At 44.2% G+C, this 27,036-nt stretch overlaps 1 protein-coding gene and 1 long non-coding RNA gene across 3 annotated transcripts in view; one reads left to right on the top strand and one right to left on the bottom strand.

The window, feature by feature from the left end:
* Nucleotides 1-139: 139 nt before the first annotated feature.
* LOC122216245 lies at nucleotides 140-13,079 on the bottom strand. Of its 2 annotated transcripts, XR_006200791.1 has the most exons (4): nucleotides 12,846-13,079; nucleotides 10,733-10,847; nucleotides 2,439-2,519; nucleotides 140-598 (listed from the first exon to the last, which is right to left on the bottom strand). It is a non-coding gene; the product is annotated as an uncharacterized LOC122216245 (long non-coding RNA). The 2 variants fall into 2 exon arrangements; XR_006200790.1 differs by lacking the exons at nucleotides 140-598; nucleotides 2,439-2,519 and adding an exon at nucleotides 7,895-8,921.
* Nucleotides 13,080-21,951: 8,872 nt separating this feature from the next.
* Nucleotides 21,952-27,036, top strand: part of EVA1A (eva-1 homolog A, regulator of programmed cell death) — a 47,329-nt gene continuing 42,244 nt past the window's right edge. The window contains exon 1 of the mRNA XM_042932814.1: nucleotides 21,952-22,010. The gene's annotated coding sequence lies outside the window, so the exon portion shown is untranslated. The remainder of the gene's footprint in view (nucleotides 22,011-27,036) is intronic.

Genomic DNA, 27,036 nt, shown 5'->3' with positions numbered 1-27,036 from the left:
GGGGGAATGACAGACTCATTCAAGCAAAGGCTGTCCATGATACAATGCAATCCCTGCATGCTTTATGCTCTGTTTTTTGCCTGTGGCGTTTCAGCTCCGTGACTTGGATTTTCCTTGGTCTTTTTTTGCATGATGATTGTTGCATGATGATTGTTGCATGATGCATTTTTGGTAATAACACTTAAATCTTTGTTCTGGATAAATGCCATCCTTAAATATATGTTTTTCAGCTTGGACTATTGCCACACTTATTTTACAAACATTTGTCCGCACTAAAATGTAATTTTAGATTTTTGTCCAAGATCTGTGACAGATTCTAATCCCCCTCACTTCCCCCACCCCGGCTTTGTTTTCCATCTTTATATACAGGACACTTATCTCCAGTGGAGATATCTTTGGCATACTTTTCTATCTTGCTGGCCCTCTTTCGTCTAAGCCATTTGTGACTTAGAAGCATGCAGACAGTTTTTTTTTCTTCAGTTCTAATGGATTACGCCATAGTTCATGTTCTTAAAAAAAATCCTTATAAGTGGTTTTATGCTGTGCAATCTTCAGACGTTAATTTGCAGCCCTTCAACATTCTATAGTCAGGCAAAGCCTGGGGGAGAGAGGAGAGTGGTTGGCCTCTAAACCCTTGACACAATGAAACTAGCTCAAATCTTTGTATGGATTTTTTTTTTATTATGAAAGTAATATAATACCTATTAGAGAAAACAGAAAAAGAACCCAGTATCCAGAGGAAATGTGTGTTCATTTTGAGTGTCTTTTTTTCTATTCACTTAAGTTGCATAGTAGTTGGGCCTCCAACTTAGATTTGTATCCAGCTTTTAAATTTCATATTACATCATAAATATTTCCTTATGTTAATATTAACTTCATATGGCTTCAAGACATGTAGTCATAGAGATGTACCATAATTTAACAGCTCCTATATTGTTGTTTCCCAATTTTCACAGGTGTATATAATGATGTGATGAACATCTTTGTGCATATGGCTTTTAAAAATTATTTTCTTAGGCTGGTAGTCTGCTGCCTAGGACTAGACTCAAAACTCCAGAGAAAGTCTCTCCAGCATGAAGTTCAAATATAACAGGGAAATCTGAAAAACCTCTTATATACCCATGGTACATAACAAAAGAAACTAACTTAGGTGCCATGCATTGACTAAAGTATAGACTTCTTCTAGATGTCCCTAGTTTTTTTCCTGATGTCTTTTTTTCTGTTCTAGGAGGCAACCCAAGACACCCTATAGCTTTTAGGATTCAACTTTTAAAACATGGTAATAGGGGGCACCTGGGTGGCTCAGCCAGTGTCTGACTCTTGATTTCCACTCACATCATGATCTCATGGTTCCTAAGTTTGAGCCCCGAGTTGGGCTCTGTGCTGACAGTGCAGAGCCTGCCTGGGATTCTCTCTCTCCCTCCCTCTCTGCTTCTCTCCTACTCTCTCTCTCTCAAAATAAATAAATAAACTTAAAAACAAACAAAAAAACAAACAAACATGGTGATAGTAGTTCATTCAGGAAAAGGAGATGAGATGTGTGTTTTCTGGGTCCTTGCATAGCTAATAATATCTTCCTGACTCCAGCCTTATGGGTGGGATTCTTGAGTCACAGTTTCCTGCCTGTTTTCCTTCTTTAAGTATTTGAATATAATTATCATGTTCCTTCCGTCTGATCACTCTGAGCCCCTTGAGTTTTCCTTCTGTGAACTGGTTCCTCATATGATCTGGCTCCCTGTGTAATAATTGGCAAAGCTTCACAACTCAGATTGCTTGCAGCTTGTCAGAACCTCACTGGTGGTTTGCTGTCTGGCACTGGATCCAAACTTAAGCAGTCTCATCAACATGAAGTATAGTAGAATTTCTACCACTTCCATCTTCAACACGAAAGTAATGGTTTTTTGACACTGCCCATGATTATGATACCTCCTTTAGCAGCTGTATCTCTTTGTTGACTCATACTGAATGTCTCTTCAAATAAAATGTGAATACCAAATCAAAAGTTGGTGATAACATGAGGAAATGCTTATGATATCATATGAATTTGAATATTGCCTGTTCAAATAAAATAAAATGCATGGAGTTATTTCTCTGTCTTAATCCATGCTTTCTCAGTGGGCGTGACTAGTGGAAATACCTCTACATTTCAATGGTTTGTGGCTCTCCAAAGCTCAGCCCTACCCAACAAAATCTTTTTCCTTAGTATTTAATTTCTTTTATGGAGAGGTTAAATCACATTAAAATGTTTTCCTTAGGAGAGGTGATAATGAAAGTTATACAGTTGTTATCTTCAACAAAATACAGATTGTCCCAATCTGATAAGTTAATTTCATATCTAGGGACGTCTAAATGTAAATCTTTATTATGAATTGACCCAAGCCATCAATAAATAATAAACTACTAAAAGGCAGCATCTTGGTTATAAGCAAAATTAGTACCTTGGTATGATTATTAACAGACCAAATATTCCTCCTCATAGATAACATGATATCATTTTGAACACATAACGAAAGACTCTGCTGTAATAAAATGAAGACAGAATAGGGTTAATGGTATTTCCTTCATTTTTCAGATTAACAACCCAAGTTAAATAGTAAGTGAAATCAGTCTGGAACAACTATTAATATATCTTTCCCAGTCTTTAATGATCATTGCACTCTCTCTCAATGCTTATAAATCATCACTACCTTCATCACCATCAGCATCATCACTATTTTTATTGAGCAACTGGTATGTGTAGGTTCAATGATAAATGTCTTACCTTCATCACCACTTATAATATTCACAAAAACTCCTGTGGAGGTAAGTATTAATAATTTATTTTACAGAAAAGGAAACAGAGGCTCAGAGAAGATAAGCATATTTTCAACTTTCTATTTCTCATAAAGGGGTAAAGCTGGCTTTCAAGGCCTGCCTGATTCCAAAACCCATGTGAACTTGCCTTGCATTCATATTGTTATATTTTTATTTTCATAGTCACTAATATGTTCCAGACTCCATCTAATTGGCATAATTCCTGGGATTCGCTTTTCTCCCTGTTTGAAAATTTGAATATTACTTTATTAATCTTCACTTTGATTTCTTGGAAACTATTAACTACTTCCTTGATCATATTCTACGTGTTCCTTCAGCAAACTGGCATGGTATAGATTTGGGCCTGGAGAATTAACTTTACTTAATTAGAACCAGCTTACCACCGCCAGCACAATTAGGGTTTGAATTTAGTATAGAAAGAGTTTGGGAACCATCTGGTTTAGGTAATGAAATCCCTTGGGTCTGAGAATTTGCTAAAGAAAAAAAGCCCTCCCTACTAATCCTAGCTCTGAGGGAATTCTGCCAGGATAGTGCATGTTATAGCTTCAGAGTTAGTATGGCTAAAAATTTTATGAATCATTTGACTCTCTCCATATTAAGCCCTGGTCAGGTTTTCCTGTTTTGCCCAGGGGTTGACCTGGCCATGGTCAACATGTGAGGTAGATAGGTTGTGGGGACAAGAAGACTGCTTTAAGGCAGCTGAAGTTGACAGGTTGGTGGCATTCAGCATGGCTCCTGCAGGATATGGAACCCTCTGATCAATTCTGGGTCACCAATTCCATTATGGCTGTCTTCTCTTAGAAATCCTGAGGCTTCTAGGTTAGCCCAATGTTTGGTGCTATCCTGCTTGACTCTCAGTGCATCTTAAGCATAGGAAAGTATTAAAACATTTTGATGGATTCACATGTTATGATAGAAAGGGCAACAGGTCTTTGATTTTTGAATTGGGGGAAAAATACAAAAGAACTACAGAGAATGAACATTAATGCGCTGAACTCCAAAAACCAATAAATGGTTGTCAAATTTGCTTTTGTTTCTTTTTCTTTTTAAAGAGGTAAAACATTACAATAAAGTTGAACTTCCTTTTGCTCATCTCCCTAGTTCCATTCACCTTCTTCCTTCTCCAGAAGCAAGGACTACCACGAATTTGTCATGTATAAATGTACATACATATACATCCACAAACAATATATCATCGTTTTTCACAAAATGTACAGAAATGGTCTCATATGGTACATATATGCAACTTTCCCCACCCAACATTATATTACTGAAAGTTATTTATGCTGATATATAAAAAGTACATATAAAATAAATAAAATATAGAATAAGTATATAAAAACATATAATAAAAATTCAGCCACTAATTGTATTATATTTTATTATTTATATCAGTACTTACCCATTTTCCTTTTTTTAAAAAAAATTTTTCTTAATGTTTATTTTTGAGAGAGAAAGAGAGTGTAAGTGGGGGAGGGGCAGAAAGGGAGAGGAACAGAGGATCTGAAGCAGGCTCTGTACTGACAGTAGAGACCCCGATGAGGGGTTGGAACCCATGAACCATGAGATCATGACTTGAGCCAAAGTCGGATGCTTAACTGACTGAGCCACCCAAATGCCCTATCTCTTTTCCTTCTGATGGACGTTTGGGATGTTTTCAATATTTTATGATTGCAAACAGAGCTCTCTTCTAGAGCATAGGGTTAGGTCTTCACCTCAGGTATTAAGTTGAAGTTGGAATGAGTGGGTTGTCACCTTCCATGTTCCAATTTTTATGGAATGATTCTCCAAAGTGGTTGAATCAATTAGAACTTACATTTGCAGTTTTGACAATTCCTGTTTTTCTTTACCTTAGCCAAAAGGAATATGTCAGACTTTAAGCTTTTGTCCCATTGAGAAATGTCAAATGGAAGCTCAGTGCTATTTTGTTTCATTTTCCTTGTACTAGTATTTCATATGCTAATCATCCATTTATGTTATTCTGTGAATACCAGGAAGGAACACTTATCCCTCTCAGTAAAGTGACCTTTATTGTACTGAAGCTATAGTTTTGATTTAATCAATCAGGCCTTTATGATTTATGATTTTTTTATGATTTTTGTATTTTGTTTAGGAGTTCCTTTCCTTTCCAAGGTCATATAGATACTGTTATTTTCTCATTCAGTCTGGAAATTATTTTTTGAATGTTGTAAAATGGAGGTTCAATGGCATTTTCTAGCTGTGAAAAATTCTATATGGAAATCAAGTTGTCTCGGTTCCATTTATTAAATAATCTTTTCCCCAATGATTTATAATGCCTCAATCTACTCTATACCAAAGACTTTAATATATCTACTTTATACTGGGTCTATTTCTATGCTCTTTATTCTATTCCACTGATCTGTTTGTCCATCTCTGGGCTGTTATTCTTGCTGTCCTACTTTATAGTAAGCTTATGTAGCTTATAAGGTAAGTTCTTTGTTCCAGAATTATTTTGGCTGCATCTTGGCTTTTTGTTTTTCCATATGCAGTTTAGAAGAAATATGTCCATTTCAATGAAAGCGCCTATTGAGATTTTGATTAGAATTGCATAGAATTTATATGTTAATTTGATAAGAAGATTATACCAGATATCTTCTACTTCTTCCTTCAAATTCACCCTTTCATTATTTTTTTTTAGTTTTATTTATTTATTTTGAGAGAGAGAAAGGAGGGGAGGGGCATAGAAAGAGGGAGACAGGGAATCCCAAGCAGGCTCCACACTGTCAGTGCAGAGTCCGACATGGGGCTCGAACTCATGAACTGTGAAATCATGACCCAAGCCGAAACCAAAAGTGGTATGCTTAACCGAATGAGCCACCCAGGCGCCCCACAAATTCACCCTTTTAAGATAAGTAAAACATTACAATAAATTTGAATTCCTTTCTCTCTTACTGTCTTACTCTGGAAGGCTTTTACTCAACTACTTTTCCAGATCTCAGTTTCCCCATATATAATATGGGATTAACAAGAGTAATTGTGATAAGAATCATTACAAGGAATTCATATGTCTAGCCATATATGTATAATATATTCTAATGATATATTATAACATTGTAATGATATATACTAACCCTATATGTAGGTTAGTAAATAAATGAATACAATATTCTAAGAGTTAAGGAACAGAATAATATCCATATGAAGAACAAGGATTTGTGAAACAAAAACAATTTCGATATGAATCCTGAACATAGGAGAATCTTGACATAGCAAAAAAAAAAAAAAAAAAAAAAAAAAAGAATCAGAAATCCTAGAAATGTCAGTATATTCTCTGAAATTTAAAATACAAATCAATACATAAAATAAGCTCTAGATTGGGAACTCTTTAGAGATAATTGATGAATTGGCATATGGTATGGTAGAAATCACACAGAAGCTATAGAGCTAGAGATTTAAAAAAAAATGAATGTGATGATATGGAAGGCAGGCAAAAAGTTTCCAACACAAATTAAAGAGGATATAAAGAAGTATAAAATAAAGGAAATGGAATATGGCAGAAAATCAATATTAGAAGCAATAATAGCAGAATGTCAGAACAACAGAAAAATATGAGTTTTAAGATTGTAAGAATATACAGGGTGCTGAGTAGGATGAAATAAACTCACAAGTGGACATATTAATGGGAACTCCAGAACATGAAGGATAAAGAGAAATTGTTACCAATTAATAGAGATAAAAGAAAAAACCAGCTAAACTGACAAAAGACATTACATTAGTAACAATAGATGCCAGAAGACAGTAACACCTTTAAAGTTATGAAGGAATATCTCTGCCAACCTAGAATTCTGTACCCAATCAAACTGTACATGAGGAGAGAAAAAGATACATAAACTGTACCCAAACTGTACCCAAACTGTACACTCCTGTACATGAGGAGAGAAAATAAAGCTATTCTCAGAAATATAAAAAGCATGAGTACTGACCTTTCATAGACCCTTGGAGAAAGAGTTACTAAAGGATATACTTCAGCAAGAAGATATGTACATTCATGCTGATGACATGGGATGGAAGAAATGAGGCAAAGAGAGTAGAATTTATTGGTAAATCTAATGAAATAATTTGGGGAAGTTAAAAAGATGAAACTAATGTAAGAAAGTTGTGAATTTCAATAAGGAGATAATACATGTAAGGCCTTTCTCTTCAAGATGTGGATGGGTGACAATCACTTGATGTAAAGCCAAACTGTTAACAAACCACAGTCCTAAGTGTGGTCTCAGCTTTTAGTGGTCATCGCTGATGAGGTGAGCCTAGCTCTGGTGTCTTGGCAGGCACAGGGTGCTTTTAAGTCTCATCATGCTTCAGGAGTTGAAATTCCTCATCTTAGTTAGCTCAGACTGCTATGCTAAAACACCACAGGCTAGGTGGCTTAACCAACAGACATTTATTTCTCAGAGTTCTGGAGTCCAAGATCAAGATGCCGGCAGTTTCAGTTCCTGGGGAGGGCTGGCCTTCTGGCTTCAGATGACTGCCATCTCACTATATGCTCACATAACCTCTTTGTGTGCTTCTGGAGATACTGAGCAACTCTGGTTTTTCTTCTTCTTCTCGTAAGGTCACTAATCCTATTATGGGGACTCTACCCTCCTGGCCTGAGCTAAACCTAATCACCTCTCAAAGTTTCCACGCCTAATACTGTCACAAGGGGATTAGGGTTTTAACATGAATTTTAAGGGGAAACACTAAGTCCATCACATCCCTAAAGGGCTATGATTCTAACCCTCTCTGTCCATTTCTGGATTCACAGATTTATGGCTTCAGCCCCTGTTCGTTGCTATCTCATTCTTGTTTGTGAGCATGCCTTATCTTACTTAAAAACATTTAGGGGCAACTGGGTGGCTCAGTTGGTTAAGTATCTCATTTCGGCTCAGGTCATGATCTCACGGTTTGTGAGTTCGAGCCCCACGTCAGGATCTGTGCTGACAGCTCAGAGCCTGGAGCCTGCTTTGGATTCTGTGTCTCCCTCTCTTTGTTGCCCCTCCCTCTCTCGTGCTCTGTCTCTCTCTCAAAAAATAAATGAATATTAAAAACATTTTTTAAAAACTGTTTTTACTGTCTTTGGAGAAGGGAGAATTTCAAGTCAAACTTGCATAGTATTATGCATGTTTCACTGACTGAAAACCCCCCAAAGTTTCAGCTGGATTATCTGTAGTCAGCTCAGTATCACCACCACCCACTTCCACCCACAGATTCCCTGCATCACCCAAGGAGAGGCCAGGAATGACATTTCCCAGAGTTCCCTTCTCTTTATGATCCCAGGGTCATGTTGGTCACTGAAAGGCATTTGCATGAGATTGGAAGGCAGAGGAGTGGGAAAGTCCACGCTCATCAAAGGCAGGTGTGAAGTTCTCAGCAGCTGCAGGGTCCTTTCCTATGAAAGAACCTCTCGGGTACAGTAGTCAGCTGAGATTGCCAACAGTAGCTTCTAGAGAATCTCTTGCTTCAGAGTTGCCAGCTAAGATGGATGGAAGGAATTTCTCAAAGTTTTCTGATATCTAAAGCAGCTTCCAAGTAAGCTCTTCAGACCCTCTTATGATGGTAATGCAGGCTGAGATCATCACAAATAGACTCCTTGACTTTTGCTCCCTTGTCCTGCAAACACATGTGAAAGCCTCAAATGCCCTGCTTTAAAGTCTTTATTACTTAGAGTACATCAAGGGATGTGGTAGCCACATTGATACAGCCCCACGATTGCTTTCTCTTGGTATTCACGACTTCACGGAGTCCTTTCCAGTGTCAATCAGGGATGGCTCTGTACATAGAGTCAGGTGGGAGGAATGGTGTATGACTTCTGAGACCAGGTCATAAAAGACGTTACAGCTTCTGCGTTGGCCTTTTGGAAGTCTTGCTCTGGGGAAGGCCAGTTTTCGAGTCACCAGGACACTCAGGTCTCTGGAAGGCCTGCCTGATGGGGAACTGAGACACCCACCAATAATCAGCATCAGTCTGCCAGCTGTGTGAGTGGAGTGAAGACTTGGAGTGGACCCTCCAGTTCCAGGTAAGTCCACAGATGACTTAAACCCCAGTCAACCTCCTGAGAGACCCCAAGCTAGTATTTCCCAACTGGGCCACTTCCAAACTCCTGGCCCCTAGAAACCATGAAAAATAATAAATGGTTATTGTTATTATAAGCCACTAAGGCTTTTTTTTTGGGGGGGGGGGCGTGTGATTATGCAGAAAGAGATAACTAATACAAGTAGTTTCTAATTTCCTGAACTATCCCTTATTTAAAAACTTTTCATTCTTATATTTCCTATATTGTCTTACGTACCTATACAGTCACTAAATAATGGAGTTAGACTCATTGCCATTTTTTTGCTTGGATTTGACAAGCCCAGGCAGTTTGCTGGGTGTGAGTGTGTGTGTGTGTGTTTAGTAGGCTCCATACCCAATGTGGGAGCTTGAACTCATGACTCTGAGGTCAAGAGCTACATGCTCTACTGACTGAGCCAGCCAGGCACCTCAGCTTGTGTTTTTCAAACTGGCTGCCAATTTCCAGCTGGAAGTGTTGTTTGTAGCTCCAAAAATTATTAGCATGCCAACTGCTTATTCTTTTTGCAGGAAGAAGATGGCAGGTTTGAGATTGGTCAGGTGTGACTGGTTGAATCCCGTCTTTACTATTTTTGGTGGCTGTATAATCTTAAGCACATTTCTAAAACTTTCTGAATATTAGTTTTCTTAACTATTAAGTATGAATAATAGTACCTACCACACAAGTTTAAAAGCAGGTTAAATCTTAAGAGCGTATTAAAAATTTATAACATAGTGTCTGGCACATAGTGATAATTTACTAACAGTTTCGATAATGATGATGGCATTGATGATGAAGTATACACTTTGGTGTTTGGCGTTCAAGACCTCCCATAAGTACTTTCCTGTTTCAATTGTCTACTGCCATATAACATACCACTCCCGCATTCGTATCTAGCAGCATGGACCATTTTATTATTTCTCACTCTTGTGTGGGTTGGCTGGGATCACTTGAGTGGATCTTCTGCTCCATGTGGCATCAACCGCAGTCATCTGGGGCTAGACTGGGTTGGGATATGCAAGATGGCTCACTCACATGGCTAGTCTTAATAATGTCTGTTGGCCAGGAGCTCAGTTGGGGATTTGATCAAAGAGCCTACATATGGCTTCTACATATGGCTCGAGCTTCTCACAGCATGGTGTCTGGGTTCTAAGAGACAGTGTCTCAAGAGCAAAAGTTCCAAGAAGCAGGAAGGACAAGCTGCTGATTCTCTTAAAGGCTAAGTCCCAAACTGGCATGGCATGTTTCTGCTACCAGCCCAGATTCAAGAATAGGAGAAGTAAAGGCTACCTCTCCATAGGAATAGTGACAAAGAATATGCCATCATCTTTAATCAACTGTATTTCCCAATTTCCTTTCCAAAAATCTCCCAAAATTCCCTTAAGGGGATCCTAAGGAGTGTAAGTCTATTAGCATTTTCAAAATATGTCTTGCTCTTTGCCTCTTTGTTCAGAGCAAGTCCACACCTCTCCATAAAGCTTTCCCTTGGATACCTATACCCTCTGGGGGACCCTTAGAATTGACTGTCAGGATCAGCCTTTGATTAGTGCCTCCTGCATAGTATTATGACAATGCATGTACCTGTTACTTCCAGACTTGAAGACTGATGCTATATGTAGCTGCCCACTGAGTGGGTTTTTCTACTTCTTGGCTTTCCCTGTAAGCCTGGTATAGGTCTTGCCATTAATTAGTATTTTCTGATTTGAATGATAGGTTGTGGGGAGACAGTGGTGATAAGGAACTGGCATGTATTGACCGCTTAGAGTCAAGCATGATGCTAAGTTTACACACTTTTTACCTTTTCCACGACTGTCCTATAAGGTAAGCATTATCATTCCCAACCAACAGCTGAGAAAACCGAGTACTAACCTTGCTTCACACCGAGTAAGTGGAAGAACCAGAACTGGGTGCAGGTCTGTTTGATGCCAAGGCCGTTATCTTTCACTGGTATTGTCCTGCCTTCAACTCCCTGAAATGAAGCTATCTGGGAAAAGAGGGGAAAACTATGCAACTACAGACTGTGGTTTTTAGAACATTTGAACCATAAACTCCCCATGGCCAGGGCATGTTCTTGTCAGCCTCTCTGCGTGCAGGCATTTACCACTGCCTGGGACCAAAGCTAAACATTAACCCACACCAGCTCTGCTTTTTCTTTCCGTTTGCAAACTGTCATGGCTCCCAGTGGCTCCCAGAGGGCCATAGACCCTCTCTTTTATTATTCCCTTCTAAACAGCTTCTGGGCATCGTGATGACACGTTTGGAAACACCGTGGCATATTTGTGGTGACTAAACCTCGCTAAAATGCCTGGGTCCTCAGCTTCTACAGGCTCCCTGGCTCCAGCATCACCTGGGAGCCTCTACTTTATGCCTGTGTTTGAGGAATCTCAAGGGGGTGCTTGTGGCTCCTTCTCCCCAGGCTCGGAGGGGAGAAAAAAAATGCTGGCCAGGCATTTCCAGAGGGTTTCACGGGGATCAAAGAGAGAAAAGCAAACACTGAGGGAAAATGTGCTATTTATTCTTGGAACAAAGTTACATTGGCAGCTTTCTCCTCCCCAGTAATGCTTGTTTTCCTGAAAGGATTACACACGCGTTTGCTTCCTCCCACAGGATTTAACCACCACTCAGCTCCTGACCTGCACCGTCTACCTCCCGCCCCCTCCCAGCCATGCTCTCTCCCAGTTTTCTCACAGGCTGGGCAAAAATTAAAGAGATTAAAATCATCCATGAGAGAAAGTGGGTTAGTGCAGCTGCTGTAAATGCCCATGTCAGCAATCCAAGTCAGCAGCTCAAATAAACTTGGCCATGTGAGTGGCGTCCTGGGCCACAGACGGGAGGATCCCAGAGATTTTTAGACCTCCCTCCCTGGGGCAGGAATAAGGAGGCTTAGTCTGAGTGAGGAGGGCTGCCAGGTGGAGGTGTCTTTCTTTGGGAGAGCAAATTCATTCTTGTTTTTCATGGGCATATCTGCTTTTAATTACGTGATTAATTAAATTCATTGAAGGTTATGTGGCACAATAATGTACTGAGATGTTCTTTTGTATCGTGTTCTTTTTGCTGTATTCTTCTTTCCTCTGCCTCAAGAAGGTAGGAAGACCGTGGTGTGTGCTTGTTTTGGGGGGCCCTTGTCTTTGAAAACAGACTTTCTAGTAGGAGAAGTCATCCTTATTCCTGTTTTTTTTTTTTTTTTTTTAGCTGCCTACATTCATTGAGGGGAATTGGGAATTGTATTGTTCTGTGCGGGGGTGGGTGGGGTGGTGAAGAGTTGGGGGGAAGGATATGGGGGTGCGGTAAGGGGAGAGGGGTGGCTTTGAGTTTCTGAGGGTGTGCGTCCTGACTGAGGCTAAGGGAGTCCCTGAATAGGAAAGAAAGAACAGGATCACTGGGGTGTTCATGAAGTGTGAACACCTGGACCCAGCACCCACACTGGGGGCTGCTGGAGGGGGAGGGGGGGATGTAGAAATAGCTAAACATTAAGGGCCGTGGCCTTACGAACATCTATGCAAAAAAATTCCAAGACCCAGGCCTCAGCAGAAACTGCCCCCTGGTTCCAAGCAGGATTTGGACAATAAGCCTAGATGTGGTAACAAGTGCGGACAGAGTCCAGAGGGCCCTCTCTGCATGCTTTTTATGGATTACGTCACCAGGGACCTTCCCCTGACCCTGGGGAGATGGCATGCCCCAATAATGACTGAGATTACATTTCCTTATGGAGACAGTCAGAAGCTCAGAGCAAATCCAATTCAATTCAATTCAAAGAAATAAGTGCGTGATGTCCCCTGCACCCTAATCATGTAGTAGCACCTACTAAGTGCCAGGCACTGCGCCAAACTCTGCAGAACCAGCTCCCACTGCCCTGGCAGCACCGGGCCTCAGATGAGGCGACACAGTGCAGAGCTCACAGTGTAGACGTGTCACTGATGCTGCAGACTCAGGAGGCTCTGCCTCAATTTGGGGGCAGGGAAGCCTTGTCAGAATTGCTCACCTTTGTTCTGAGTCTTAGAAGATGAGCTGGAATTCCTCAGGGGAGGATGGGGGTGGCGTCGAGAACATTTTGTACAAAAGGTACAGAAGCGTGAAACAGCATTGACATGTTTGGGAGCCTGTAAAGAGGCTGATGGGGTGAAGGCTCGACAGGTTGTTACTGGATGAGTGGGAGAGGCAGGCAGGGGCTGACCTGAGGGGCTTGGCTAAGGAATCTAGACTGGATCCTGTGAGAGGCGGGAGACCCCTGAAGGATTTTAGTGACAAGAACAGATGTGTTTGTTATGAAGCAAAGCCAGCTCAGGAAGGTCACAAAGGAGGAGGGATCACAAAGGTAGGAGGGGATCTAGGAGATGGGGAAGTGCACACGTGAAGGGGAAAGTGTGCTGAGGGAAGCGACCAATCATGGCCAACACTGCAGGGAGGTCACCAGCACAAGTTCAGGAGCAGTAACTGGATGTTGAAATTTGGGGGCTCTTGGTGACTTTAATTAATGAGGGCAGTTTCAGGGGAGTGCTGGGAACAGACCAGACCACAGTGAGTTGAGTACTGAATGGAGGTTACGAAAGTAATGATGGTAAACACACCCATTTGTTCGAGACTTTTGCTTATGAAAATAAATACAGTAAAACCTTGGTTTGTGAGCATAATTCCTTCTGGAAACATGCTTGTAATCCAAAGCACTTGTACATCAAAGCGAATTTCCCCATAAGAAATAATGGAAACTCAGATGATTTGTTCCACAACCCCAAAATATTCATATAAAAATAATTATAATAAGGATGACTTCCACTATCACTAATGGAATCACTGCTATCTCTCGGCTCCATGGAATCCTTTTCTGCATGGGGACCATTGTATACGCTCGCACAGTACAGTATTAATGAACTCTTGTCATATACTATATTTAATGCAGCCGAGGAAAGGGTCTATACCTGCAGGTGGCCTGACCTAGAATGAAGCAAAGCATTCCTAAGCTTACTCTTGGATGGAAAAGCAAAGAATGGTTCATAGGTGCTTTGACAAAAAATACACTAGTGCCAATTGTGGGCACCTCCCAATGTTCCGAAAAATCACTGATTTCTGCCAAACATTGCAGCCTGAGACCAAGCCTCTGAGCACGGGTGAGAGATGATCACCCACAATCCTGCAGAAAGGGGGGGGAGAGAGAGAGAGAGAGAGAGAGAAAGAAGAACCATTGGCTCAGTTGTGATCATGTGACATTGTGTCAAGTACTACTCGTATTGCAAGACATCACTTGTTTATCAAGTTAAAATTTATTAGAAATGTTTGTTCGTCTTGCAGAACACTGGCAGAACAAGTTACCTGCAATCCAAGGTTTTACTGTATTTAGAGAAGCATCAATAAATGGGTACATAATGTAGAAGGTTTATTTAACAATAATGTGGGTTTTTTTTTTTTTTTTTTAATTTTGGAGAGACAGAGTGAGAGAGAAACTATTTAGCAGGATCCACACTCAGCACAGAGCCCAATGTAGGGCTCAATCCCACAACCCTGGGATCACGACCAGAGCAGAAATCAAGAGTCAGATGCTCAACCAACTGAGCTACCTAGGTGCCCCTATTAATGTGTTTTAAATGATGGAACGGGTTCCGGCATGTTCAAGGTTGCAGGGAAGGATACAGTGGGAAGATCAAAGACAAGGGAAGAGGAAGTAGAGTAAGGAAGAAAGTTCCGGCAAGCAGGGGTTTGAAGGGCAGAGAAGACCCCGTAACCTGACCAAACTTCCTGTATGCCCAGGGGCTTTAGTTCACACATCTGCGTGGATGCTCTGTCACCCTGTACATCTCATTACGAATAAACCCTGTGCTCTGAGAAGTGCATTCAACCATTAGAAATAAAGCAAATGGGCCATATGGTAAATACATTAATCAAACTCACTAATTTAAAGAATTCCAAGTGTGGACTTTTAGGTGAAGCAAATGAATCAAGCCTTTCATTTATCATCTCTTCTTCTGTTAGGACCATGGACTTAGACCCCTTGTTCACACCCAAAGTAGATCCCAAACTCCATCAGCTGTGCCCAGACACAGAAGGCTGGTTGCTGGTTGCACAGACCAGGTGAGTAATAGAAATTACTCTAGTTTTAGCACTGGGTTAGTGCACTCTCTTCAAGGAAATGGATAGTTTGGTACGTTTTGTCATCTGTCCTGCTTGCCCATTTACTTTTCAGACCAACACGCTCTAATTTGTCTATGGTTTTCTCAAGCTCACACCTTTCACATTTATAGGAAATGAGTCTTGGAGGAATTTGGAACCACTGCAGGCAGTCTTGTAAGGAAACACTGAAAGAGGGCACAATGTCCAGTTCAGTTACACTGGTAGGTTGAGCTAATTTAATTTAAATTTTATAGTCTGTTTTAAGCTCTACTATTTCTTATTCCTCTAAAAATGTGACTTTTAATTTGCCACATATGAAGTGTAATTTTTTTTTAATGTATGTTTATTTTTGAGAGAGAGAGAGAGGCAGAGTGTGAGTGGGGGAGGGGCAGAGAGTGAGGGAGACACAGAATCCAAAGCAGGGTCCAAGCTCTGAGCTGTCAGCACAGAGCCCGACATGGGGCTCAAACTCATGGACCGTGAGATTATGACCTGAGCCGAAGTCAGATACTTAACCAACAGAGCCACCCAGGTGCTCCTGAAGTGTAATTTTTTAAAAAATGTTTATTTATTTTGAGTACGAGGGGCAGAGAGAAAGAGGGAGAGAGAGGATCCCAGGCAGGCTCCTGGCTGTCAGCCAGGATGTGAGGCTCCTGGATGTGAGGCTCCAGCTCACAAACTGGGAAATCATGACCTCAGCAGAAATCAAGAGTCAGACGCTTAACCAACTGAGCCACCCAGGCACCCCAAAACATAATTTTTAAATAGGTCATGAGACTAAAATTATAGTAAGATATTTCAGTTTTATAATGAGTCCACGGTATTTTCAACATAAAAGTAGAAAGAGATATTTATATTTTGGGTAACTTTTTAGGGTCATATATATTGTGGCTAAAAGATCGAACTTGCATTTTCTTAAAGGACAACTATTAGCAGTTTCACTAGGCATGCTTCACAGTTCGGTCTTCTCATATATATATTTTTTAATAACTGCAAACTCTCGCTTTTACAGTGGCTTGCTGTTGGTTAGAGTGGCTTGCTGTTGCTTGTATGATTTGTTAAAGTTCCGTTTATGTGTATTTACCCTTGTTGGCTGAGATGAAGAAAGTAAAGGAGGTGTCAGCCTGGGCATGAGAATCTCCCTATGGAAAATGGAGGGGGGAAAAAAGATGCAAAGTTTATACTAGGCTATGTTTATGCTTTAGCTGGTGGATATGTTTCGACGGCCACGAGCCATCATTAATCAGAGGTAATGTATTGGGTAGCAGCAACTGGCTAGAGAAATATTTTGATTTCTACTCTAGTATTCCAAGTAAGACACAGTGGTTGAGCCAAGAGTATTTAGATTTCAATTCTTCTGACTGGGGCCTGTGACAGAAATAATTTCATGAGAGATAAGCCTCCCTTTTGAAACAGAATAGAGACGATGCTTGATTGCTGTTTTCTCCTCATTATCTCGTCCCTTTTGGGCACACCACATTTTAAGAAAGGTGGGGGAGGTGATTAGCACATTGCAGGAGAGGAGGGACTCATCTGTACAGCTTATATTCCCTGGGCTTTTTCAGTCTATTAAAATTTCTTTGAAACAACTGACTGCTGTGCCCAGCATCCCCTCATATTTCTCTGTACAGGTAAAACTTCACTTGCAGAAAAGGAAGAGAAAGCTTGGGCACATGGATATTATAATTTGGTTGTCTACATCTGGAAAATAGAACTTCAGAGAGGACATAGCCATCAACATTGATTTATTTGGTGATTAAAGGCATCCATTAGCACTCGTAAAAAGTTGGTAAAAGTTGGCCTGTTTAAGAGTGTGTTGCATTCTCTGACCTTTGCTGTCTGGGAGGTGTTAGTAGCTAAGACTATCAGATGAGCAGTTTCATTTGAGCAGGCTGTTGTGAGACAGTGAGTTAAAGGTGAGACAGTGGGTTAAAAAAAGAAAGAAAGAAAGAAAAAGAAATTGTCCTGCTGCCCCAAACTAATATTTTAAACAAGTACACATTTTCTTTCCAAGCTCACTTTTGTAAGACGAATAAGATGAATAAATGTGAAATGACCACAGGGCAGAGCATTTAAAAAAAAAAAAAAAAAATCCCGGCCTCTTGATTTTCCCGAAGTGACATCATTAATGGTGACACATTGGTGTCTCTGTCTGCACATCCATTAGCCTCTCATTGGGCCATGAGGCAATTTCCTTTGTCTTTCATTATTCGGTTTACATGACTGCTCTGTCGCTCCTGGAGATCATTTACTACTTCTGGAATTCATAAGCGCTGGACTTTTGAAGGCTTCTTGTAAATAGCAGTGCCATAGGAGAAGGGGCAAGGATTCTGGTTTCAATCATTTGTACCTTCTTGGGCCAGAACCAGATTTCCTACGTTTGACCATGTGGGGATGACCTCACTCGCTCAAGGTTGAGATAAATCTAGGGATTTTTGTCAGTTTGGCATCGTCTTCACATGCTTTGGACAAGGGAGTGATTTCAGTATTTTCCTTTTCCTGATGACTTTTGGAAACCATCCACCCCTAGACTGAGCTTACTGTTTTATAAACTTCTCATCTGTTGGGACCTAGGTTTTGTTTCTGCATTTCCTACAGAAATGGTTCTCAATCCTGACTGCATGTTTTGATTACCTGTAGAGGTTAAAAAAACCAAAAAAGTCCCACCCATAGAGATTCTGATTCAACTGGTCTGGTCTGATGTCCAGCCTGTTCTTACAAAACACTCCCCAGGTGAGGACCGAGTGTCACGTGTCGGTTCCCTATGGTATCTGGACAATTCCCTGTGACGGGCAAGTGGTCTGCAGGAAATGACAGTTAACTGAACTGCACCGATAGGTACATGGGCTGCACAGGGCTGGGTGGTTTGGACTGAGGACACACTGGACAAACCTCAGTGCTGCAGCTCATCATTTCAGGGTAGAATCTTAAGACCTGCAAGTCTCACCTTAGTTCATTCAGCTGGTAGCTTGGCTTTAATTTGTTGTCTGCCTTTGGGTGTTGTGCCTTGGTTTCCTTATCAATAAAATGGGGCTAATCAAAGCCTGAGGTCATATTTTTGTTTGAGGCAAAACCCAGCAGTAAAATTTGCCACCACAAGCTTTTTGTAAAATGGTCACATTGCTGTCATAGAAACGTGGATGGGAGTTTTGAAAGTGGAAGCAGCAGGGATGTGTCTGGGATCCTGGTCAGCTAATCCATGGGGCCCAGATGCAGACCTATGGGTCCTCCTATCTGATCCTGCCATCATGAAGTGGCTGAAGGAATGTCACAGCCTCCCCTCACTGGTGGTTAGAACCGCCGCATCTCCTTTGTGCCAACGGAGGGGACCTTCCCACGAGTTGGATATGCTGTGGCCCAGGACGTCAGTGTGCGGTGGTGGAGCCCTGTTCTGGGCACCGGTGCCCTGGGGGCCCTGCACCCCTGCAGGGAGGAGCGGACCTGCTGGAAGCCACACCAGTAAGGCTGCTCACACTGGAGCCCAGCTCCCAGGCCTGGACCTGGACCATGGAGTGGTTACTTCAGATCCTGGTTTCCTGGGATAAACTTTTTTCTCTAACTCCCCATCCCTGGCTGTACCTAGAGCTGCACGCTGCACCTGCACACATGGGCTCCCTCCTGCTTCTGCCCCTGTCCAGCTTGTCCTATGGATCTCAACCCCGGCTTGTGCGCTCACCCACCCCCACCCTTCAGGCCAGTCCAGCAGATCCTACGGGCCCGGGGGGAGCAGCTCTGCAGGGCGGCCACTGAGCATCTGCCCTGGTCTGGCACAGGGGCCTCATGCCCCTTCCTTACATCTGACCTAATGTCGGAATCGCTGGGTAATGCTGTTCTTTCATGATGTCCTCCTAGAGATGCAAAATAGAAGATTTCCTCTTTTATGATAGTTGTGCTATTAGGGAAATGCTGGATCTTCTCGTCTTGGGATAAATAAGATGAGACCCTGATTACTTTCAATTTCTCTTAGTCTACAGGTTATGTCCCCTCATCACCTCTAAGGCTATGGGGTGTCAAGCCACACAAAATACCTGAATAAAAAGGCAATCACAGACAACTATTTTACGGGTGGGAAAATAGAGCATAGAGAGTTTTCTTGATATGTAATTGTACAAGTGAATGGGACTTGAAGTGAGGACTCTTTTCCATGGAAGGGGCAGGGTCCGGGGTGGGGATGGCAGTGGACATGGGCAATGGTGGCAGGGACAAACCTGTCAGGATGCTGTGAGGATTAAAAGAAAGATATGTGACAAGGAAGGGCGCAGGGCCTGGCAACGGAGAGGCCAGTACACGTACAACATGTGCACATCCACACGCTTCACTGAAGCCAGCAGCTTCGAGCAGTCCTTTTCTAAGGCTCAGCCGTAGCCCATGGGGTGGTCTGGGACAGCTTCTGGGAGTATCTGTTTCTGTAGGACCCTGGAGCAGTCACTTCAAAGCCATTCCCTCAAAGTTGGTCTCTATGCAAATATGTATGTTCTGGAGAGTGAGCCTAAGACTCCCAAGAGGGTTCTTGAGCCTCCTAGGTCGAGCTGTACAACCAGAGGCAGGGGCTGCCTTGGACAGCAGCTCTCATCCTTCTGTATCTGTGGCTCCTAAAACCAGCTGGAATGCAGGGGCTCAGCAGTGGCCTTCATTATAATGAAATGAGGTGATCCTAAGCAGAGTATTTAGTCCAATGCCTGTGCGCCCTAAGTATTCAACAAATGTTAGCAGTTCTTAACAGCCGTTGTAAACCCAAAGCTAGGTTCATGGATCAGAGTATTTCCAAATGTCCTTCCTCCAGGTTTAGGGGGGCAAATAAATAGGCTCTGGATTAGGGCCAGACTATGGTAAATCTATGCCATCTATTGGCATTAGTGTGTTTAATTATTTACTCATATATTTAGCACACATTTATTGAGCACCAATTATGTGTGTAGCCCTGTGCCCAGCACACAGTCCTCTGATCCCTCATGTTCGTGCATGGCCACGCACAGGGCAGACACACATATTACACCAGGAAAACCCGCTTCTTAATACGGCCTCTCCACCTGCCTGCTGATAAAGCTGGAGAGTTGGGGAGATCTCTGATCATGGCACCTTACAGGCTAGGGTGTGGAATCTAGAGTTAGTCAGGTGTGTATTTTACAGATAAGTAGACTGAGGCCTGAGAGGGGAGTAGTGCCCAAGTTCAGACAGTAATTTAGCAGCCATCTGAGGCTAGAGCTGCTTTCCTGATGAATTTAGGAAACAAGGGTGCTTTTGAGCAGACCAGTCACCTCTGTGTGGGAGAGAGATAATTAGTCTTTACGTTTTCATTTAGACATGGGTGTTCTTTTCTTTTCTGAAGAGGTGCATTTCAAGATTAAATGAAGTAGCTCTTGAATAAGTCTAGAACAGTGGTCCTCAATCCTGACTGTATTAGATCATCTGGAAAGCATTTCAAAAATACTGATGTTGGAGCCCCACCCCAAAGCCAATTAAATAAGCATTTGAGGGGGTGGAAGAGGGGCCTCATCATAGTTTTTAAAGCTCCCCAGGTATTTCTAATATACAGTAGGGGCTTCACAGTCTAATATGCAGTCACTCTAGTATACAGGCAGTGGTCTAGAAAGCAGTGCTTCCGAAATTGTAGCGCACATGTGATTTTCTGGAGATCGTGCTAAAATGCAGATTCTGATTCAGTAGGTCAAGTGGGACTGGAAAGTACCTATTTCGAACAAGCTCCCAGTTGATATTAATACTGCCAGTCCACTAGGGTAGCAGCTCTAGAAGGCACCCTGGATTCTCTTCATACACTGGCCACTGGTTACTCCAGCCAGAGGTCTGGAAGTTACTTCTTTCCTTCATCGTCTCCCCATCTGCCCCAGCAGCTCTTGGTCCCCGTCTCTTGTCAATTCCACCCCACTGCACCCTGCCCTGCGGCTCCTCCGCTCGAATCCTTTCTTGATGTACTGGATCCACATTCTCTTCCCCCTCCCCCCGCCACCACTCCGCACTCCCGGCCATGTTCTCTGCTAGACTGCCTCTTGATGGGGCTTTCTCATTCCTCCTAGCCTCTGCCCAAGCTGTTTTTAATGACCTATCTCTTAAGAGACCACAGCATCCCTGGAGCTTCTCTCTGCTTGTACTAGTCACCTAGGACGATGGTCCACGAACAACATGCCCTTCTGATTCATTTCTGCGTTGCCAGCGCCCAGCTCAGCGCCTTTCAGGCTTTGCATAAATAGTTGCTGAATTTAACCAACAGAACCTCAACTCTGAATACGCAAGGCCAAACAAAGACCTCAGCACTCTCCTTCTGATCAAAATGAACATTCCTTCGAGATTATGCATCAGGCTTTAAACTTCCCGATGGAGGGGGGGGGGGGAGTTGATCAAATTTAACAAAGTAAGTACCTATATCCTGTCTTCTGGGCTGGGTGGTTTAATAGGGGGCTCAAAGCAGGCGACGGGACAGGAATGAGAGATGGATGCTGGCAAGAGCTTGGAGGTCTGCTTTCAAATCTCGACTCATCCCAGCAGGGGGAAAGGCTAGAGCTCTGGGACAGGGTGGGGACGGCGGATGGGGAACCTTCCGCGGCCCTGGAGTGGGTCGGAAGCGTGGGGAGGCAGGCAGGAGTTGGGGAGCGTGAACTAACTTGGCGTGGAGGGAGGCGCCGCACGCCGCAGCCGTTCAGGTTTCCCGTCTTTCCAGCGCCCACACGGGCCGCTGGCTTGGGGAAGGGGGCGGGGGAGAGGGAGGGCAGGTCCGGAGCCGCGGGGGTGGAGGAGGGGGGAGACCGAAGGAAATGAGACAACCTTTTCCTCCCACTGACTCGGGTTGCTCCAGCGTCTGCGGGGCTCGGTGCGGCCGCCCGTGAGCGCCGAGGCCAGGACCCCGCGCCCCGTGCCAGCCCTGGCGGCTCCTCCACTGGGATTTCTTTCTGAGGCGTCAGTGCCAGCCCAAGTCCGGGGCACCGCTTTGCCGCTTCCCCCCCTCGGTGATCGGCTCCGGGTCCCCCGGCTCGGCTCCGCGCGCCCCGAGCGCAGCCCCCGGAAGTGCGCGCCGGCGGCCCCGGCGAAGGTAAGCGGCGCCCGAGAGCGCGCCCCGGGAGCAGGGGCGCCAGGCATCCTCAGCGGGCCTGGGCGTCCCCCGAGCGCCCCCTCTTCGGAAGCACCCAGAGCACTTCTGACCTGAAGCCGCTCCTTTGTTCCTGAACCCCTGCCCAGGTGTTGTAGGCTGGGTCCCCGGGGGAACTCTGCTTCCCAGCGCTTTCTTTTTTGCTTCCTCTTCCAATTTTCCTGTTGCTTCCCCCGCCCCTAGCTTCTTTTTCTCAACCCCCAAACTCTTAGCTCTCTGACTCTGCAGCCGGGCTTCGGAGAGCGGGTCCTTCCTTCCCAAATCTCGGCGCTTCTGTCCTCCTCCGCCTCCGGGAGCACGGGCTGACCTGGCCCGCCCGCGGCAGCGACTGGCTTTGACCCCGGGCCTGCCGGGTACGGACCTGCCCCAAATCTCTGTGGCGCACGTTGAACTCACTGATCTCACCCCTTTTGGAGGCACCCAGTTCGCCGTGCGCTTTTGGCGACCCCCAGGACGCCGGAATCAGAGCCTACTGCGGAGTGGAAAGGCTCTTGGCGCCCCCTAAAGCCTCAGTGGGAGGCACTGCTGGTGGAAAAGGGCGCAGGCGGCTCCTTGGTGCTCTGTCCGGGTTCCCCACGATTGTAAGGAGTGAGGGGAGCACGGGATCCCGGACGCAAGGAGGCATGGAAGTAATGAGGATATCTCTCTGAAGGAGAGGAGGGCCAACCACATCGTGCTAGCTTGCCATTTTGCTTTTAAACTGCCTGAGTGGTCACATCAAGCCTCTGAGTAGGGACTCTACCCTTATTTTGCAAACGGGCAAAATGAGATGCAGAGAGGTCAGGTAATGTGTCCAGGGCCACACAGCTGGGAAGGGGCCCAGCCAGGATTTGGGTACCAGTTGGTTTATACCACATATCCCATATCCAACCCTATACAGGGTTCCTCTATCCGGAGTGAGCAGGAACTCATCACCTCCCAACGGCTCACACCGTGGAGGATCAGACTTTTTCTTTTTTGAGCAAATGCAACTTGTTGCTTTTCAAACCCAAATGATTTATTTAGTTCCTACTATGCTCGAAGTTCAGTGCCAAGCCCTGAGGTTTCATCTTTGACCCTCACTCCTTCAACCTCTAATCATTATCCGGTCTCTCCAGAAATACATAATTCTGCCCCAGAAGGCTGACTTGAGTCTCTTTCCCGAGAGGCAGTTAAGATCAGTGGCTGGAGTGTTTGGATCCTGGCTGGGGTCTTCCTGTGTCTTTCTACAGCTGGAGCTCCTGTCTGTAAAGTAGGGATGGGAGGGTTTAAAGCAGTTGTTCTCAACTGGGGTTTCCATTTTTGCCTCTCCAGTGACATCTGGCAATGTCTGGAAACATTTTTGGCTGTCAACAGGTAAGTGGGAGAGGATGCTATTCATCTGGTGGGCAGAGGCCAGGGATGCTGTTAAATAGCCTGTGATGCACAGACACCCCCCATAGCAAAGAATTACCCAGTCCCAAATGTCAATAGTGCTGAGGTTGAGAAACCCTGGTGTAATGTATCAGTTCATGAAGAGTGCTATTATTCCCAGCTCTCATCCTCTTATCTGCTCTAGTTTGGCCGATTGTACCAGCCTCTGTCCCCAAATCTCCTTGCGTTCCAGTGCCAGAATTCTATTGTTAAAACCACAGCAGGCCACGGTACTACACTGTCTCAGTACCCTTGTCGGCTCCCCAGTGCTAACAGAAGGGATGGGAATCTGCACATGTTTTACAAGCACCAAAGGTAGATCCTGTGCATATTAATTTTGCGAATCACTATCTTGCAGAGTAACATCTTAACCTCCAACACTGGTTCACATGGCTGTTCACAGTAAGACCTCAACTTACCTTCCCAGCCTCACCTTTTCCACATCTTGAGGCACCCGCCTTACCACCCAATTTACTATTTTGCTATTCTAGGTCCTGACTTTTTGGAATGCCCTTCTTCCTCCTCGACAAACTCCTCATCATTCCTCCAGACTAAAGCTCAAGTCCTCTGCTGTGTGAAGCATTCTTCAGTTCCTACAGCAATTCTCTTGCTCCCAGCTGCCCCAGCTCTGGCCCTTCTCTGCCTTTTTCTTTCAATATATCTTTCCTGTAGTGCTTACTATATAGGGATCCTTTGTTCACCCCCACACTGGTCTCTGTGTACCTAGAACTAGCACAGTGCTGTACTCGTGGTGGTGGTTAAGCTTGTGGGCTTGGGAATCAGGCTGCTTGTGTTCAAATCCCAACTCTGCCACTTATTAACTCTGTGACCTTGAGCAAGTTGACTCAGTCTCTCAAAGCCTTATTGGTAAAAGAGGAAGAAATAGTCTTATCTTCTCTGCAGACTGGTGCAACTAACTAATGAGATAATAATTGTTCATCTTAATACTGATGGCCACCTCCATGCCGGGACATGGTTCAAATTTAGAATTTTATGTTTTTACTCATTCAATCCTCATAACGTCCCTTTAAAGTTAGAACTGGTATTGCCCTGTTTGCCAAAGAAATGGAAGCAGAGAGAGCTAAGTAGTTTGCCCCAAGTCACACAGTAATGGGTGGTAGGGCCAGGATTCACATAGACAACTAGACTCTTGGCACTGTGCAGGCAGGAGGCTTATATGTGGTCCTCCACATATAATAAGTAGTCAGTAAACATGAGCTGGGTTAGTTGTGGGCATTAATAAAAGCAGAAGTCCACTGGCTTTTCTACTCATACCACACCTGTGAGCTAAGATTGTGCCATTATTTTTTTGCAACTCTTGTTCTTTTCCTCTCCTCCTTGCCCGGAACCCATCCTCAGAGAGACAGGACACTGGGTCAGTCCTCTGTCACAGTGCAGGGTCAGCACCAGTGAACTTGATGCTAAATGGAGCCTTAAGTGTGCCCTAAGGGTAGGGTCAAGACAGCATTTCCTGTTTGGGGAGGAGGATATGGAGTCAGTACAGCTGCCTGGGGAGAGAGGTGCAGATTTGGGGTCAGGAACCATCTGACTCCAGCTTTGTCCTTTTCAAGCACGTGCCCTTTGCAGTGTGCACCTAGCACATAAATACCGGTGAAGTCAATCAGTGAAGGTACAATGGATGGGTGAATGCCACCAGTTGGGTCTCCTACCTTACACTTGATTCAATGCAGAGTGCACTTTCTCTCCAAGTGTTATAAGGACCATTTATATATTAAAAGTAAACTTGTAAAGAGAATTTAATGCCCCCTATGGGGTTTTGGAGAACCAGGTTTGGAACCAGTCCCTGACCTCCTATTTGAGTTATGTGTGATGTCAGATACGAGGTTTACAGCTGATCACTTCATCAACTTGGAATCTTTTACTTCCCTGAATTCAGCACTGCCTTTGAAAGCAGAGCCCCTTCATTGCTGTTCCCTTGGTCACTTGCTCTGTAGGCCAGATGGCCTTGCATAAATAACCTGCACATTTGTGTATTCTGGCTTCTTCCATAGCTGTGGCCCCCCTGAGTTTGTTTTGGCAAGTCAACCCCCCAACTTCAGTGGGATGAGGCTACCTGGTATGTGCAAGGCCTTGTGTTTTGTTGGGGGTCACAGAAATACTCCAGTAAGGTTGGTTTTGAGGATGGAGCAGGGGGAGAACCTCCTTGTCCCTCAGCTCGAAACCCCTCAGATCCCCTGGGGCACCGCTGTCCCCCTGCACCCCACACTCTAACTGCCTCCTGGCATTATCCCCTCGTCTGGGTTACTAGCTGGCTGATCTGAGAAACAGATTCCCCTGGGTGCTAATGACTGGAGTAAAGGTTGGATCCAAGATCTTTGGGGGCATCACCTGCATTTTTACTGAGGCTTTTAAGGTCTGGTCCAGTAGGTAAACTAGCCCAAAACAGGAATGTCAGGTCCAGTGCCAAGTTTTCAGGTCTCTGACATCACACCTTGGCCGCCACCTTGAGTATTACCTCTTAACTGACCAGCAGGCAGATTCTTAATGAAGCTGGTTCCTACTTGTGTGTCTGGTTCTAGGGAAAGACACCTCACCTGTTTAGTCTTGGGCTGTGTTCCCTGTGAAATCTACCACTGGTGTTTGCCTCTTTGTGAAAATCTGATGCTGTAAGGGGCATTTGGTTTAGACTAAACTAGATCGCACCTTGAAGTATCAGGGTGGGTTTGGAATACACATGGGATAAGTAGTTGGTGTTGGGTGCCAGAGATATGAACATGAAGAGGTCACGGTCTTTATCATCATGGTCATAGTCTGTGATGTATGAAGGACACATGAACAGGTCATCACAGTGTATTAAGTGGAGTTAGAGATATGAGCAGAGACCTGGGGGCTGAAAGGCACCAGCCACTAGGGAGTCAGGAGACGTTTCCGAAAGAGGAGGATGTTGGAGGGTCTTAATGGAAAAGTAGCTTGCTGGGTTTGGGGGGTATTGGTGAGCATGGGTGTGGCAGACAGGAAACTGCATGTACATGGTACAAAGCCAAGAAAGGGCCTGACAGATGCGAAGGTATGTGATGATGAGGGCTGGTGATGGGCCTGGAGGGGTGGTGATGAACTTTTCAATGCTCCAGGAGTCTGTTCCTGTTTTTAGGGAGACAATGGAGTGACGTTTTAAGCTCAGGTGTACTGAGCTCTTTGAATGATGGCTCTCCCTCCTGTTTCTACTGGCCTGTTTCCTCCAGGGCAATGGGACCAGAGCCCAGGGGCCGTGGGAGGGACACTATCTCCAGTGAGCAAAGAAACCACAGTCACAAACAAAGCTGCAATGGTGATTGTAGATTGTTTTGTTTTCTTTCCAAAGCCCTGGCTGATGAACTGTGTGGATGGCCCCTCCTGAGTCTGGGCTTTTGAATGTTACCTTTAGAGCATCCAAAAGTCTGTATGAATTGCTACACAATTGCTAGGTTTCTCCAGACGGAGGTAGAGAGGGAGGAAGGAGGAAAGGAGAAGCGTGGTGAGGGGAGATTGATCAGCTCTGATTTACAGGAAATCCAGCACATGGCTCTGGTAGATCTACTGCCAGGGTGGCCACCTTGGCTGGGAATTGTGTTTGTGT

This window comes from Panthera leo, chromosome A3 (assembly GCF_018350215.1).
Source record: "Panthera leo isolate Ple1 chromosome A3, P.leo_Ple1_pat1.1, whole genome shotgun sequence".
NCBI lineage: Eukaryota > Metazoa > Chordata > Mammalia > Carnivora > Felidae > Panthera > Panthera leo.
This window is presented reverse-complemented; position numbering and strand designations above follow the sequence as displayed.